At 37.9% G+C, this 18,740-nt stretch overlaps 1 protein-coding gene across 1 annotated transcript in view; it reads left to right on the top strand.

Annotated features, from left to right (window-relative positions):
* Positions 1-18,740, top strand: part of RELN (reelin) — a 374,678-nt gene that overhangs the window by 122,104 nt on the left and 233,834 nt on the right. The window lies entirely within an intron of this gene.

Genomic DNA, 18,740 nt, shown 5'->3' with positions numbered 1-18,740 from the left:
TGAATGGCAGTGAAAAAGATAATTATTGGTGGCTCAGGGAAACTAATTAAGGCTTCATACTTGACATAAATAATCTATGTTTAATTCAGACACAGATAATTTTAAAATGACTGTATCTGGCAGTATTTCTTTTAAGTGCCTTTGTATTAGAGCTAAAAATTTCTACCCAAAGCCTTCAGTAAAATCAGGTATCTTTTGATCAAGTGTTTATAGTTTTGCTGTCTATTATATTATTTTCCATTTGAATTTTCAAAGGTGTATATTAATAAATAGCACAAGTTTCCAAAGGGAATGTTCTAGGTAAAGAAAGATGTTGCCTTCTAGATGGGGGCTAGTTTATTGGTCTTGGTCTCATAACATGGAAACCTCCTGGCCTCTCCCCATGACATGCGGACTGCTAGCGGCCATGCCCCTGAAACGGCATCCTCCGCTTTCCACTGTCTTCACCCTCATATCTTTGGGCATCCCGCATTAGCGAAAGGACTGTTTCCCTCACTAGCCTTCTAGTCCTAACTGCAAATCAGTGCTCTCACAGCCCACTGTGGTTGATTGTGCCTAAGAACAATTTTCTTCAAGTCATGTATTGTAGTTGTCACTTTTTCCTCAGGTTGCCTCCTTTCAGCTTCTGTAAGTAAAAATGTGAACCTGCCTGACTACGGTTTGGACTCTTCTTCTAACATTGATAGCATTACCTATAACAATTTACAAACTATTCAGAAGTCCATATGTGGTCATAAGAAAAGCATTGGCAAAAACAAAATAATGAGTTTTTTGGTAAGACGATTTTCTTTGATCTATTAACAAGTGTATCCTAAATTTTCTATAATGAGTATGTAATACTTCTATAATCAGAAAAAAAAGCTCATTTTTAAAAAGTTGTGGTGCTACAAAAACAGATTTTTAAAACTCTAGCATGACAGGCTAGTGTAACTTAGAGGTTCTTAACCAGAACAAATGTGTTTAAATTCATTATGCTATTAATATAAAATATAAGCTAGATTTTTTATTTATCTGTATTCTGAGTATTTATTTGAATATTAATTTCAGATACTATCTTTATGCAATTAAAGAACACAAGAGAATGCTCTTTAAAATAATGCCTCACAATTCTACTATATTTAAATTTTAGTCACGGTAGCAGAGATCCAGCACCAATTAAATTATCCTTCCTTAAAGGAAAAAAAATTCTATTTTTGTAAATAGTAAAGAGTATACTGTGGAGCTGGCATAGATTCATTTCCTTGCCTTTCAATAGCACCCTACCATGAACAATAGAGCTGATGAAAGAGGGCCAAGAAGGGGTGTTTATCAGAGAATTTAAGGTTTGGTGCCTGAGACCCAAAACCCAGAGCAAGCACCATGCCCAAAGGCTTGAGACTAGACCCAAAAATGTGACTTAGCAAGAATCCTTGATTTCCCCACAAGCCAGAGGGCTGCAGCTCAGCAAGCCAGAGAGTTGCTTGTATTATACAAAGCATGGATTTGAATCCCAGGTTAGAAGACTGGAAGAGTAACCGAATCAGGGAGTTGCAAAAAGATGGATGGATGGATAGATAGATAGTTATGTCAAGTTTATAACTAAAAAATACACTTAGAAATCTTTTTTGAGTGGGAGGTTTAGAATAAAAAGTGAAATTTTAACATGTCATTGTTTGGGAATGAAACAAAATATTTAGTTAAAGAAATTATAATTTACTGCCTAGTGACTTCATTGGGGAATTTGCTTACTGCATTTTGTGAATGAAAATTCTTGGGAACTAAGAAGTATTAAAGTGGCTGAGAAACAATGTAGTGGCAAACCATTAGCTGTATGGTGTAGTATGGTAAATAGGCATAGCGGGCAGAACTTTCCAGAAATGGTTTTGTGTATCTCATGATGAATGTTTGGAGTAGTATTCTTCTGTTTGTATGTATGGTGCGAGGACTAGACTGGGGCACATACACAAATTCCAGAAACGTCATAATTGTGTATATTCATCCTGAGCTTTACAAGCCCCACAATAACCAAAGTAGCAATCGCAGCCAAGTAGCCGCTGAATTTATATTCTCTTCAAAAATTATATTGAGTGTGTTATAAAAAAAACACTGTGTGTAGACAGTTCAACATTTATATTTATTTGTGTCTTGTGGAACTTTCCAAATCTATTCAAATAGTGTGGTTAAATATGGTCAGTCAGATTTAGAGTCACTCCTTAAGGAGTCCTCTGGGATGTTAAATGTTCATTGTATATCATGATGATTCAGATGTAAAATAGACCATTTTCTAGGGGATTCTGTCATTATTTATGGCCTCAATGATAAGTATGTTCATAACTATGGCTATATAACCACAATTGAATAAATTATTGCCTTGATATTTTTATATTGCTCTTGTAAACACTTTAATTTCATCACAAGCGTTATCCAAGGTAGTCCCAAGTACCTCAGGGATATGTATATAGAAATGTCTTGAATTACTAAGGAGTGTCTCAAATAAACTCTATCATGCCAATGTTTAGCACCAATGCTATCCCAGCTCTTTCTAAATACACACACACACGCACACACCCACACACACATATAAATATACAGACTATCTTAACCAAATGAATTTTAAAGTTAAAGCATCCTGAAAACACAGTTCTGCAAGTTGAAATGTACCAGGTTATCAACAGCTAAATCATCATGAAAGATGTCCTAAAATATTCTTAGAACAACTTTTCATTTTTCCATTCCAGTGAAATATCTCATATCCATTTCTGTGCTGAGGCATTGATCTGCTACAATCCTCACTTGATTCATTAGATTCAACTTGTGGAATTTATGGTTGTAAGCTTAGAGACATTTACCCATTTCCTTTAGATTTCCTCTGGGACAGGAAGAAAAATTTGAAAAGATGCCCTTGTAAACCACTATTTTACAGATGCCTCCGAACTCTGTTTTCCCAGGCAGGGTCCTCGGTCCAAGGGAAGTGCTGGTAGCGCTTTGGAGCCATTATTCACTTAACAAAATTTCACTGACTATTTGTTGTCTGCTTAGGCTTTTCTGAGCTAACGTTAACTATGGAAAGACAAAAATGTTAGAAAACAACATTTTTACAGTGTTCAGTGGTGTGGTAGAAGGCTCTGGATGCATATGGAGCATGAAACATCTACAGAATTACCAGACTGTTATAAACATAGATGGACGTGTGTACTGGTCCCCGTGGTGTTAGGTCCTGCAGAGTAGAACAATTCAGGAAGGCTTCTTAGAGAGGAGAATCCCTGAAAGTCAACAGGATGAGTCAGTGGAAAGGACAAAGTTTTTCCAGTTCAGGAGATAGAGTGACATAAGCAAGGCTTAAAATGGGAACGTGAGTGCCCTCCTAGAGCAGGAGGACTGGCTGGGGTTGCTATGAGCAGTGTCACAGTATTTGTGTCCATCTGAAGAGTTAATCTGCATCAGCTGGGAGTTTTAAGTAGGAAATAGAGGTCAGAAAAATGACCTCTTTCTCTCTTGAGCAATAAAGAAATATAATGAAATTAATTCTTAATGGGTGTGTGATCTTTCTTAAGAAAGATCAGTTGTGTTAAGAATGGCTTTGTCCCTTCCTTAATGTAAATCTGCATTGATTCACTCAACAAGAACTTGCCAAGTAATATGCTTGTTCAGTTTAGCCCAGCTCTTTCTTTCAGATTAATAGAATCCATTGGCTAAATGGGGATTGAAAGTAAAGCATTTAAAAACATACATTATGAAGAACGGTTTGCTATGAGAGGTAAATCAGTCTTGTCCCTCATGCTATTCTCAGCCCCTAGCCTAGGGACTCAAAATTAGTAGATGCTCATTAATATTTCTTGCCTGAGTGACAAGTAACTATTACTGAGACATCTGTAATATTATGTAGCCAAGTGCTAAATTGGTATGATGCAGACATTTCACGCCAAGAAATTTGGGGGAGGTGATCTGAGGACCTCAATCAATGGAAAAGATGATCCAGAAGGAAACACAGAATCACCAATAAACTATGCTTTTAGTGAAGCCAGTAGATGAAAATACATATCCATGTGTTTATCAGTTTGCTATTATTGAACTAGCTAGAATCTTTTATTTGTTCATAATTTATAGAGTTAGTATCTTTTTTCTTTGGTTTTACTTATAAATATCCTAAAGATTTTGGGTTTTGTGAGTATGTGTGCGTGTGTTTTTTATTTATTTATTTTGGCTGTGCTGGGTCTTCGTTGAGGTATGCGGGCTTCTCTAGTTGCGGCGCACGGGCTCTAGAGTGCGCAGGCTCAGTAGTCGTGGCGCACAGCTTTAGTTGCGGTATGTGGGATCTTAGTTCCCTGACCAGGAATCGAACCCGGGCCCCCTGCATTGGAATCGTGGAGTCTTAACCACTGGACCGCTAGGGAAGTCCTGTGTGTTGTTGTTGTTTTTTTTTCCACTGCTTTTTTGTTTGTTTTTAATCACCTCAAGCAGAGGAAAGGCATTATATCATAAATGTTTTATATTTACAGATTAAGATATGAAAATGTCCTTAGGCCTGAATTATTCTGCTTTGTGCTGTACATGCTACAGAGTCTCTGAGATAAATGAGAGCTACTCATTTTGTATTTTGAAAAATAAAAACTAGAAAATTACAAAGTTAGAGGTATTCATTGCTGAATTGGAAGATTGCTTTGTAAAAGAAAAGAGATCTTTCTCAAATAGATGTAATGAATAAAATGCCACTTATAAGAGGTATTATATTGCATTTAGCATGAGGGAAGTTTTTCCCTCAAGCCTGATTCACAGGCATCTTAATTACTTAGAACTTGATTCAGTAGAGAAACTGTCCCTCATCTCTTGGAACAGCTAATCAGAAGGAGGAGAAATTGAGCCCTCTTATATCTTGGTAGGAATTATTGCTCATTTCCTCTGTGAATATCCTGAGATATATTTCTTTTTTTTTTTTTAATTTATTTTTGGCTATGTTGGGTCTTCGTTTCTGTGCGAGGGCTTTCTCTAGTTGCAGAGAGTGGGGGCCACTCTTCATCGCGGTGCGCGGGCCTCTCTTGTTGAGGAGCGCAGGCTCCAGACGCGCAGGCTCAGCAGTTGTGGCTCACGGGCTTAGTTGCCCCGCGGCATGTGGGATCTTCCCAGACCAGGGCTTGAACCCGTGTGCCCTGCATTGGCAGGCAGATTCTTAACCACTGCGCCACTAGGGAAGCCCCTGAGATATATTTCTAAATCAGACTCTTTTTTTTTTTAAGAGTCACTTTTCCTGGGTAAGTAAGTAAGACCTTGGGGAATTTATTATGAAGTCGTGAAAAACTCTTTTGAAAACACGGGAATCTCTGAGTATGAGGCTAACAAAATCTCTGGTGACTTGAGCTCTAAACATACATAAATAAAAACAGAAGTTTAGAAAATTTTAATGGTAAAATTAGCTCAACACGTGCTTTTAAGGTTAAATACATGTTTTATTTGAGTTTAAGATTCTTGGATATAAAAGATATTAAAATAAGATTTGTTTATTACTTAATTTTTAGATCTTCAGGAATCTATATTAACACAAAAATTGAAATATTTATATATGGAACACTTCTGGGTTATCTATTTAATAATTAAAGTTTGGAACTGATTTTAATTCAGGTTATCCTTCTTCTTCATCCTGGAGTTGACCTTTTTAGGGAATGTATATTTAAAAGACCAGTTTATATGAACTTTATATATTTTTCAAGTCCACCTCACCTCAAGTTCTTAAGTCCTATCTTATGTAATAAAGGGGAATATTCTGAAATATTGTAAGATGCTACTAAGTATAAGGTTCTGGCAAAGATTGTTGAGATTAATTATGTCTTTGCATTATTGAAACTGATAACTAAAGAGTTGTCTTCACGTGAATTAAAATACAGTTTGAAAGATACTGTACCCTTTCTCTTTTGAAATATTTATTTCATTGTCACTCATCTTGCAGAGGCTTAAAAATAAATATTAATAATTCATTCATAAATATGTTTCACTAATATTTATTGAAGGCTGTTCTAGTAGAAGGGATAAAACAGTGAACAGTAGGATGAGAAGAAATTGATCACTGATATAGATTAAATGGTCTTTCCTCCATGAAAACTCATCTCATTGCCACACCCTCATATCTCTGAATCCCCACTTCCTCTGTGTTTATTTTATGATGCCTACTTCACTCTGCGTTGATTTACACTCTGGCCATTTATGCACATCCACTTTCACCCTCTATAGCTTAAATGTTCTGTGAGGACTAAGAAGTGTACAAGTATCCCTCTTTGTATTTAGGGCAGAATTTTACTCACGACTACAACTAAATAAATATGAACTGAATTGAATTCTATTCTTAGGTTAGGAAAGAGATTTAGTGAGGTTCCACGTTGGCGCTCAATACTAGACCCTTCTTGACTGCTGAGGCAGGGGAGAGTGCTGAATGAAATCCGCGAGCAATATTAAAACCTGGTCTGAGCCAGCAGTTTTCACTTTCTTATCAATCAAGGACTCTTGATCAAGGATTCTTTTATCACAGATCTTTAGGATGTGAATACATCCACTGTAAGGAAAGCAAAATCTAAGAAACTGCCCAGGCTTCCAGGAGTTTGTTATCAAATAGGTGGAGGTGGGGGAGGGGAAGTCCACGTGGGAGAAGAAACGGAGGGGTACAGACCACAGAGGAGGGTGAGAGGGCAGCCTGTCGGAAAGTCCAGGAAAGAGGGAGATCCAAAGGCAGGACTATATCATTTGGGAGGGAGACTGACAAGAGCAGGTGTGGTACCGCCCCAGAGAGTCAGCGTCACAAGGAAGGTTAGAGCGATGGCTCCCTTCAGGGAGATAAGACAGTGGCCATTCTAAGACCTTGAGACCAAGGTCAAAGCCCGAACTGCAACAAGGGTGGTAATGCAGAGTCTCCAGATTGCTGGGGGTGGAGAGGGACGTTACTTAACACCTGCTGCCAAAGGTGGGGATCAGTCCTCCTAGAAAATGAGCCAGGCCTGAGCCCTGGGGCTCGGTTTATGGCCTCCACCCCAGGGAACGGAGGGCTGCTCAGCAGGGAACCTGGCAAAGCCTGGCACGTTTTGCATTTGTCTTCCTTGTGTTTTTCTCAACATAAGATCTGATGAAACCTCTATGTTGTGGACTTGGGAGGGAACTTGCAAAGAGCTGGGCACCTGAAATTGGTTGGAAATGACATGGCGTTCCATAAACCAGGAGGGAATTGGTCCCTTTCTCTCTTACAGGAGTGGCAGGAAAAAGGAAAAAATACAAATATTTTGGAAGTGAGGGAATGGGGAATAGGAATGAAAGGGAGCAGGGTACAAAGGGGAGGAGGACAGCTGTTCATTTTATATCCTGTGGTCATTGTCCATCTGCCATAAACTGAAAGAAGTCACCTAATGAGGTTTGGGAATTTCAGCCAAGGAAGTGACTAAGGAGCAAAATATTAAGTACAATAAATCACATACTGTCACATTTATTCAGAAGGAAAGGCTTGCAGATCTAATAGCCTGTTTACTAATAAAGTCAGTCAAAACAAAAATTATTACTAGTAGCCTCATTTTAAAAATAAATATAAAACCTAAGGGGAAGAAGAGTTGCTTTTAAAACCTGGCTCTTTTTCTATATTTTATGAAAGAGGTTTTTTGAGTTTCATTCAAGGTAGTGTGTTTTTAGCATATGTATAGCATAAATATAGAATATTTGTGAGGATTTTTTTACTGTCACTTTATTTGACCTCTCTTAATCCTTAATATCAGTTTTTAGTAGATGCTTAAAATGGAAATTTTACTTTCATATAATGGTCCTTTTTACAACACTATCCTTGAAATATGTTTCTTCATTTAAAAATATGCTAAATTCCCCCCAAAGGTATTTTCTGGTGGGCAAAACAGAGTTATAGACATAAATTCTGGATTTTCATATTCAAATAATTGCTTAATTGATCTTTTGGGGCAGCCGCAGATTTTGGACATGTTGATTTCTCTAAACCGACAGTTTCTATTAACAAAATAATGATTTATCTCAGCTTCGGTCATCATATTTTACCAAAATTGAATTCACTTGCTCTTGACAGAGTAATTCGAGAATTTCCTCTTGTGTGGAATGGAACTGTTCTTAATTAAAGTAATATCTGTGGGCTCCTTTCAGTCACAATTCCCATCCCTGTCATTTGGGACTGAGAAGCCCCAGGATGCGTCCCGCCTGGGCTGCCACAAAGCATTATCCGATACAGTAACCATTTTTTCCTTCCCTGCCTCTTACCCACAAATCAGACTGCTTCCCTTTTGGCTACAGTGTCTGAACTTCATCAAGGCATGAGCTGCTGTCTCTGTGCCGGCCCAGGCCAGGCGCATTGAGCCTGTATTTTATGAGCCTGAAGCAGTGCTGCATGGCAGGATGTGTGGGCAGGGTTAGACGTGGGGACGGCAGCTACTAGAATGCCTCAGAGGAGCCAGGGAGACTGGTGCTCAGCCAAGAACAGCATCCAAGTACTCTGTGGATACCTGAGGTACATGAAGGTAATAGGTAACCAAAACAACTGGCTTCGAAGGGTACACCAGGCAAGAAGCTAACTCACTGCTAGAGGACAAACTTGCTTACGGTGTTTACAAAATTTATAAACTAATGAAACAGATTTATACAGATGTGCCACATTACAAAATAGTATGAACAGGTACATAAAATCTTATCAAGTTTAGGTTTTTCTACTAGAAGAGGAATAAAAAAAACATGAAAACTAAGAAATATATAAAACTGGTTATCCTGGAAATTACAGCATTATCTGCTTAAAACCGGCAGTCACAATCTAGGTCCCGTGCATTAGGTAGTACTTCTAGACTGGCCGTATTACAAAGATTTTGCTCTACTTATGGTAGGTGGTTTTGATGCCATGGTCTGAGAGAGCTAATGCCCTTAGGATTTTTCTGGCAGACTTGGTAATGAAGGAAATAAAAACCTAAGTATAGTATAATCACTGTTGTTACTGGAAAATAAACGTGCACAGCTGCCTCCAGTGAAATACTTGAGCAGAAGTTTGTGAAACTATCAAAATATTGATCATCTGTATAATAATGGTCCATGACTTGCTTGTGGCAGAATTACTTAGAAGAAGAAGAATTGCCAGGTAGCAAATAAGCTTTTACTGTGTTTCTCAGTGCTTTTGGATACAAAGAACATTTTCTCTGTAGTGAGTAGTACTGTCCTTAAAAATCTCTCTGGGGGGAAAAAAATATAGATAATTGCCAGAACTGCTTATTATACCAATATCTTCATGTTGCTCATCACATTTTTCACTATATGGAATGAGGCAAGTCCCTTTGTTGAATGCCTTAGCCTACAGTAACATGTAATATCCTCTGGGAGTGACAGTGTCTGGCTTTTAAAAGCTTCTCTAAAAGTTCCCCGTTCATCTCTTTCTCTCTTTCCATTCACTGCAACCTCTAGTTAATGGCCCTGTCCTCCATTTATCTACCTTGAAAAGATGAAAGGATGTGTTGATTCTGCTAAGATTTGCTCCAGTCCTAGCAGGGAGTTCTAAGTAGCCTGATTACATCGATTTCATCACTTTATGATCTTTCTATATCAAATGCTGTTGTTTACACGCGGCTCTGGGCGCCCTGCTTGTCTCTGAGGTCTGAGTTTTGAGTAAGGGCAGCAGCAGCACTTGGGTTGCAAGAATCCTCAGCGGGGCTCTGTCCAGACACTCCTCGAGCCTTCAGGATTTATGGGTCCCGCTCCACTATCTAGAGGCATGATTTCTGGCAGTGCTTTCCCCATCTATAAATTCTGCGAGATCACTTCTCTCCTTCTGTGGCCCTGTGCCACATTTAAAAAGGCAGCTTGTTTTTCAGGCAGAGCTTTGAGGAAAGAGCCTGCTCCCGGCAACCACTACCGAACCCCCAAGAGGCAGTAGCTCCTTCTATTGTTTCTGTTCTGATTTACTTTGAAAAGTCTGGGGCTTTGTGAAGAAGGGCATAACCAAATAAGAATAAAACTACCCTGGGCTTGGGAGACTAAAACCAATTGATTTATCCTTTTACTATAAAAGTAAAAAGAAATAAAGAAATAGAGAGGGCTACTGGAGACACAGGCTCACAGTTCCTAATCTGTATTCCATATTACAATAAAAAACTCTCGGAAAAACCACAAACCTTTTTTTTTTATATTTATGTGATGGCAAAGCCTCCCATGACCTGAATTCATTTGGCAGCCAGACCTGACTTGAAATGATTTAAGGCTATTTATAATCTTTATTTATACTACTTATGTGAATCTTCATGTATTTCACTGTAGAAATATCAATATGTTTCATTATAGGGTATTGCCTCAGACCTTGCTGGGGATGTCGCATAACATATGGTATATTTACCATGTTACCTTTCTGAAATCTGTAAATTAAGTAAAGAAGTAAGTAATTTGGATCCTGAAGTTTATCTTACCTTAAGGGATTATGGACTTGTATGACAGTTATTTTGAGAAAGGGAGTAACTCTTGAATTCTTAATAGAATAAATGACTAATATATCTATTTTTTAAGTAGTCTTGATTTTATACTAAATCAAGCTATTTTTTAAGTTGTTTATTTTTATGGCAACCACCCAAGAGAGATGAGAAGAAAAGAAGAAGTTTATTTGTGAATTTTGGGAAATTTGCTGACTAGGAAGTTCCCTAGCGTCTCCTCCGGGCGTGTACATTATGGTTAATGGGCTACTGCACAATGAACAGGTTTTCAGTGTGCTTAATATGGGCTTCCTTGATTAGCACATAATTGGTACTTGTTCATGTGCTTGTGTATTCTTGGCATTATAAACTCTAACAGCCCTTTAAGAACCTCTCGGCCAGCACTGCACAGAAACACTCCACTTAGTAAATCCTGGAAGGTACAGGTTCTCACTGGCTTTTTCTGAGCTCCTGAGGTTCACTCAGGTGGTCTCCAACACAGTCCAAAAATGAATGGCATGTTTCTTATGTAAGCAAACGATTACTTACAAGTCATTTCATCCATCCTAATCTAGTTGTAACGTGATAGTTTCCTTTTAAGAATATTTTAATTGAGCCAGATCTGCCTGAAGTAATAGAGAAGGAAAATAATTTCAAGAATCATATCTTCTCATTCTCTTTTTATTGTTGTCCTGCATTGCAATATATTTGTCACTGGAATGTGCCATGTTAAGCAAAGTGGAAAGTGAACCATGTAATCTGGACCTTGGTGCTCCCACGTGAGTTAAGACATTCGTGAAATGTGCAGGAACACGCTTCAGGGCATGCTCTGTACAGGGGTGGGTCTAGGTTTTGTGGGTCCATGTTTGAACCTTACACAATTTGGGTGAGGGCTAGGTTGTCTTTAAGGAAAAGAATACAAAATTACACATTCAAAATTAAGTACAAATGTGAATATTTATTTAGAATGAGAAAAGAAATCACAACAAATTACAAATGTTTAGAAGTTGACAATACCACAAGCATCACAAAATCCAAAAATATAACATAACGTCTTTGTTAACTACCTGAAATACTCTTTTCCTTACAACTTTTGGGTGCATATTCTTAAACTGCCTCTGCATATGACAATTCTATAATATTTTTATTTAAAGACTAGAAAAATAATTCTGCCTCTAGCTTGGTGGATCAGAGTTTTTTTTTTCATTTATTTAACATCTTACCTTCACAATTCCTTACTGGTATATCATGTACGTTTTTAGGATCATTAGCAAATTGTAAAAATCTCTGTCTTAATTTCTTTCATGTATGAACTACAAGGCTTCAGGGCATTTTCACTTCTCTTGCACAGTGACCAATCTTAGCAACTCTGAATTGACGTCACTCACTGAACAGTTTATTCCCACTGTTCTTGAGTCATGATGACATAGGTACTTCATCACAGTGGGTGGTAGGCGTGTTCCTAGAAGCTCTTTCTACGCTGAGGATGACTGCACTGTGGAATAGAAGTGACCTGCATAACTATGTAACTGTATCACACACACATAACATATCTCCAACTCAACTTCCCCTTAGCCGGATCCCGAAAGCCGCCATGGCCACTCCAACACCACCTGGCATGAGGGTAACATGGTAAGGCAGTAGTCAAGAAAGGAGGCAGCAGTCTCAATAGGTTGCAAATGTTATAAAATATGGTCATGTGAACACATTGCTAGAGTTCCTCCCAGGGCCTTGGAAGGTGCTCATCCAAGTGCAGAGCCCTGAAGCTTAAGCTTCATGAGCTTCATGGTAAACCCACTTCTGTCTACCCTGTCCACTGTCTACACTAACATGTTAGAATTGAGCATTATATTTATCGATGTTATACTGATAAAGATGTGTTTACATTCTTATAATAAACTTATTGTCATTTTCACACTTCTTTCATGGGAAAGCCTCAAATTCCCTTCCAAATACCAATCACATCCTATCACCTTCCCTTTATTTAATATTCTATTACTTTTGCCTGTCTCAGTAGTCGTATGTAGGAATCATGGAGATTTCTATACACTGCTCCACCTAGTATTCTGATTCCCTGTAAATAATAGTCATTAATGCAAAATAAGAAAAAAAATTTTTTCAATGTAGATATTTTAAGCCATGTATTTTTTTCATTGAGAATATTTCCATGTCTTTGTGACTCATTTTTGTTGATAAACAACTTTTGTTGTTGATATAAATGGGGAAGGGAAAAGAGCACTGGATTGGGAGTCGGGCCATATCGTCCTTTCTCTGCCAACTGTCCTTGTCGTGTAACCTTGGGGAAGTGGTGGAGCCTGTGTGAACCCCTGACAACTTGTTTGTAAAGTGAGAGTGTACATCTTCATGATCTCTTAAATGTCTTCCCACTGTAGTCCTAAATCCTAGAACTGGGTGACAAGAATGAGCTATGAGTTAACCAGGAATACATTTTGTCTGAAAATATGGTTATGATGTTGTCTGTTTTAGTTCAGGGGGGCCCCACAAGAAATATCACAGTAGTTGCCTTTGATACCTTTATTCAACCAATTGTAGCTAATTTATACTTGTAGCCTGTTTTGCCATCAGGGAAAGATATTAAGTAGAGGAACAGAAAAGCAGCATCAGCCAAACCATGCAGTGTTGTTACCCTAACAATTCTCAGCATCGGAGAACAAATGTGCTGCCCCTCTAGCTTTCCCAGAAGAGTGACAGTCTCTGTGCTAGTGGACAGAGGCTATAAATCACCTCCATCTCCTTATCCTGCTGAAAAGAAATGCTACAAAAGAGCCAGTAACAGCAAAAATAATAATAATGGTATCATTGCATTTCCAAAAGACTTTCTTCCTAGAGTTTAAAGTGCTTCCTAAATTGCATTCATTCATTCATTCGTTCGTTCATTCAACAACTATTCACTGAGCTCCTATTCTGTGTGAAGTAGCTCTCAAGGCACTGGGGAGACAGGATTCACAAAACAAAAGCTTTGCCCTGATAGGGCTGACATGCTGATGAATATCAAACAAATGAATGTCAGGGAATAATGAATGCAATGAAGAAAATTAATCAGGGGTCAGCAAATGAGGAGTAGCATTTTGTTGGAGGCAGCCAGAGGGCAGCCACTGAGGATGTAACCATTGATCAAAGGCTTGAATTGTTTCGGAGGGGTAGCCCGGCAGAAGGAACGGCCAACATAAGAGCCATGTGGACTGCTAAGGGGTCACCACACAGCTTATGTAAATGTCAGTTCTAAATGATATTTTACTTCTTAAGTGGGAAAGGCTATTCAAAGTGTATACATTTCCTAGTTTTTCCTGAATGACAGCCAAAGTCAAGAGAAGTGGGACTGAATCACGAGAAAATAACTAGGCTTTTGAGTTCCAATGTACCTCAGAAATAAGAAATATTTTTAATAATTGGTTGACTCATTGATTGATTGATTGACTGTTAGATTGATCATCTTGGCCTGACTCCCTGTAAAAAAAGTGGAAAGTTACTTATCTATTGTTTTCTAAATTATACTAAGAATGATACTATTTAAATAGAACGGGGAGGGGGGTGGGGGATAAAAGTTGATACCAATTTTAGTTGCAATTTTAAATTGAATAAGTGGTTCAAAGATCAAACCGAGATTACAAAAAAATATTTCTTAGAATCATAGTGACGAGTCTCTCTAACAGTGAAAGGAAGCAACCTTTTAGAAATAAGCTTTGCCATTCTTCTTATTTCTTTATTTTTAAATAAGAAGTACTAGGCACTGTTTTACATTTGTAAATATTAATTGTTTCCTTATAGTAAAATGATTATTTCAGAAACAGATTTACAAGATATTATGGAATGCGTTATTTAGGATACAAATGTGGATTACACTGTTATCTTAAATTTAATCCTGATTGTAATATTATATCAGGTTAATGCTTTCCACATAATTAAAATTTTCTGAGTTGGGAGGTGTTAGGATTTACTTCTTTGGAATACAACTATTCTTTAAAATCTCTTTTAAATGCCTTTCTATAGATTTTTCAAGCAAATGACAAAAAAGTGTTCTTTACAATACCTTTTGTGTTTGTTCTGAGTGCCCAGATAGGAGGTTATCACACTGATCTGGGTGAGAGATGATCTAAGGAGGTGGTGGTGAAGGTAAAATAAAGGCATAGATTCAATAAATTTGCAGGAGGAGGGTCCGCAGATTTGGGTGACTGGCTATGGGGGCAGGGAAAGGAGGGGAATGGGCAGGGAGCCTGCAGAGAAAGTGATGCCCAAGTAAACCTGATATTGAAGCTAGAGGTGGTTCAGTCCTTTAGATTTTACCAAAAAAAGGACCATCTGGCTCAAGTCAGGAGCCTGAGTAGAAGCAGAAGCACAAAAGCCTGTCCCAACATGTTCTGACCATGTGAAAATGAAGCACTGTTTGTCTGGTTTTTTTTAAAAGTGTGCTTTATGCACCAGAAGGAGTATAGTGAAGTGGTTGAAGGCATGGGTTCTGGTCTACCCAAATCTGAATCCCATTTGGGTCTAGCGTAAATCGCTTAACCTCTCTTTGCCTCCGTGCCCTTACCTATAAAGTGGACATGCACAGAGTAGTACCTCTCTGCTCATAGAAACCTTAATTGTTCTCTTGAGTTACTAGAATTTTTTCTTCTTTGTGGTACTACTAAAACTTTGATCAGATTTTCTGTTTTCTTTGGATGCTAGGAAGTGCAAAATCAAATTTCCACTCTAGCAATTGTAAAGACCTTATAAAGTTTATTTCATTATACTGATCCCAAAGGGCCTTCTTTTTCTTATCAAGTAGACAACTTTCTTCCCCTCCAACACATTTACAGTGATGCTTACAAACAGGTAGATTACTCATTTGGGTCTCAGTTTTCATCTCCAGGTTGAACTTACAGTGTTCCCATTAAAGAGCTGGAAAATAACCCCAAACGAAAGAATCGATGGGGGAAAAATGTGCCATAAGTTCTTTGATAAGCAGTAATTCAACTTAATATTTAGCCCATGAACAAATATTTGCTCCTTTTTCTGGGATAAATGAATTTATGAAATGAAACAAAAATACTGAATCATACCTGAAATCTCTTAACGTGGACCAAGATTTGTTGTCTAGGCACTTTTAATGCATTAATGCCTTAATCTTCACAACAGTTCTGTGAAGTGATTGCTATTATTATTCACATTTGACAAATGTAGAAACTAGACACAGAAAAGATAAGTGACTTGTCCAAGGTCATACAGCTAAAAAGTGTCAGAGCCCAGATTGCAAACCTGGCAGCCTGCCCCCACCATTCACTCTCCTAAACCCTACACATACTTTCTCTCTGGAAGATAACTTATATCAGAGGGAATTTCACTCTAAAAACTGAAGTTTAAAAAATTATATAGAATTATCGGTAATACTAACAAGCATTGAATTTATTATCATATAGAATTCCTTCATATGAGAAAAATAAGATCTATTTAAGGCTATGTGATGATAAGGTTATATGATGATAAGACGTACCTATCATCAAAGATTTTATAACATTACAATTTAGAGTAACATTTTTCTATAAGGTTACAATTTTATTAGGTTTCTTCCTAGACATAAAAGTGGGTTTTCTCCCTTAGAACGGGGTATTAATCTAGTTAAATATTCAAACAGAAACAAAATAAATCAACTTGAAAGGACAAGATAATGTCTTACGATTAAGAAGACATTACATTCGAGAAACTTGCTTTTTTTTTTAATGCAGTAGAAAATGATTCCTGATGGAGAGGTCAGAACATGTGTCTTGGGGATGATATTCTATGTGGCTTTTGAGTACTTTGTATGACTTTGCAAATTGCTTATTTTTAATTATGCTGGGCCATTATAATAAGACTTTACTAATAAGTAAAATAATTCATCTGGCTATCATTATTCCTCACATTACTTTATCTGGCTGATAAAAATGTACCATGATTACTCATGTGATCTGTCTCTGATATTTTTATTCTAAAAGCAGACTGGATTATGTAACCATCTAAGTCATCTAAGGGCAGTTCCTAATTAACATGGGGGAATTATTGCCCTGTTGACTATACAACAGTACCAAAGTTAATCTGTGGTAAGGATACATAAAGTCCAGATATTCTACAGCACGGCTCTCAGATGCCTTTTCACTTTGACCCAATTCAGGCAAATCGAAAGTCCTTAAGTCCCATCGATCTACAGTTATAGTTCCCCTTTCTAGTATAAATATAACACAGTAAAAACAAAGAAATGGAGAACTTAAAATAAGCAAATTACAGCAAACTTACTTATGATCCAGCCAGAGTTTATTGAGCTTCTATTGTGCACCAGGCACTATTCTGGGTACCAAGGACACAAGTAGTAAACAAGACAGACTCGGTTCCTCCTTCAATGGAGCTTGCATTCTAACAGGAGATGGGCAATGAGCAAGTAAACAAGTAAATAAATAAGGTAAATTTAGATAGTGATAAGTACTATGAATTACTTAAAATGGAGTGATAAGATGGAGGGTGATTGGACACTGGGGACTGGAGTTCTTTAGATTGAATGTGCAGGGAAGGCTTCTTTGAGGAGGTGATGTTTGCACAGAACCCCAAGAGAGAAGATGGACCCAGCCAAGGGGTGGTCTGTGGGGAAAGATATGAATGGAATGAGGAGAGAATAGAGTATGAGGAAATTGACATAATCAGTGTTGTTGTAGGCAGAGAGAAGGCATGGAAGCCCTGAGATGGAGTGTTCAGGGAGGAGAAAGAAAGTCCACAGTGTCTGGAACACAGTAAACAAGAAGAGTGGTACAAGGGAAGCTCTAAGTCACGGAGGGAGCTCAACCTTTTATTCCTAGTGGGCTGAGAAGCGTTGAGAGGGTTTTAAGTCAGGAATGAATGGCATGATCGCTAAAACAATTTAAAAGACTCCTCTGTTTTTGAAAGACCTCTTACTGCTGTGTGGACAATGGATTACAGGAGGATAAAAAAGGGAGTAAGAAAACCACCGAGACATGACCCTGACTTGACTAAGGTGGTAGCAGTAGAGAGGGATAGAAGCTGAACAATATTTTGGAGTCAGAACTCCCAGGCTGATGGGTTGGAAGTGGGCAATGAAGCAAAGGGAGGAACCAAAGATGACACCTAGTGCTTTGTTTGAGCATCTGGGGTGGTGTCATTTGAAATGAAAAGGGTATCCTAGATATTTGGGGGGTGGAAAACCAATAATTCTAATTTTGACTTAAAGAGTCTGAGTTGTCCATTAGAGATGGTGAGTAGCAGTTGGATCTATAAGTGTGGATCTAATGGAAAATATAATTCTGGGTATTATCTGTTATAGATATTATTTAAAGCTTCAAAGTAAAAGGAAGCAATGTAGATAAGAGAAGAGAAAGCTACCAAAACAATTTGAGATCAAGAAGGAAAAGGGCAACAAAGGAGACTGAGAGGCGGCAGTCAGTGAAGCAGGAGAAAAATCAAGAAGGTGGTAGAAGATAGAAGAAAGTATCCAAGAAAAAAAGAGGGATACACAGTGACAAATCCTGCTGAGAAGTCAAGTAACCTGAATATGGGGAAATGATCTGTTGACTTGGCCACACGGACTCCCCAGCCACCTAACCAAGAGCAGTTTCAGGGTGGAAGGGAAAGGGAATCGGAGGATGTGACGAAGTGGAGACAATCACTGGACAGCCCTTCTGAGAAGTCTTGCTATAAAGGGAAACAAAAATAGGATTGGAAGGAACAGAAGTTAGGGGTGTGACATCAAAAAAAACTTTTTTAAGATGGGAGATGCTTTGTATGTTTCTATGATGTTTGTATTACAATAAGAATGATCCAGGAAACTCATTGGCAGAAATTGGTGATACAAGAGAAAGAGGGGAAATCTTAAAGAACAACAGAAGATAGGATCTAGACCACATGAGAAGGTTCACCATTGGTAAGAACAGAAACACTTCATCCAGTATAACAGGAGGAAGGCAGAAAACACTGGTGCAGTGGTTGAAAAGATGAGGGCATTACTGTCTGGGTCTCTGTTTTTCTTAACTATACATGGTGCATTGTTAACCTAATAAGAACGAACTTAGACATATGATTGTATGTTAAAATTCCAAAAATTAAAAAAATAACCCAGTATTTTTATACATAATTTGATAATGCAGAGCAAGTTATTAAAATAGCATAAATTCATAGGCACAAATTCAATAGCACAAATTCAGGACATCATCAATGAAAGGTGGTTTTGTTGCAAGATAGTTTCAAGGCATTATGTAGATATCTGCTTTAGCAGAGGAGTAGAGATGGCTTGTAGTTATATTGCAATGCATATATGTCTTAAGCCATAGGACAAACTGTAAGCCAATAATAGGC

This window comes from Balaenoptera ricei, chromosome 9 (genome assembly GCF_028023285.1).
Source record: "Balaenoptera ricei isolate mBalRic1 chromosome 9, mBalRic1.hap2, whole genome shotgun sequence".
Taxonomy (NCBI): domain Eukaryota; kingdom Metazoa; phylum Chordata; class Mammalia; order Artiodactyla; family Balaenopteridae; genus Balaenoptera; species Balaenoptera ricei.
Note: the sequence above shows the minus strand (reverse complement) of the source record. Positions and strands in the feature narration are given on the sequence as shown.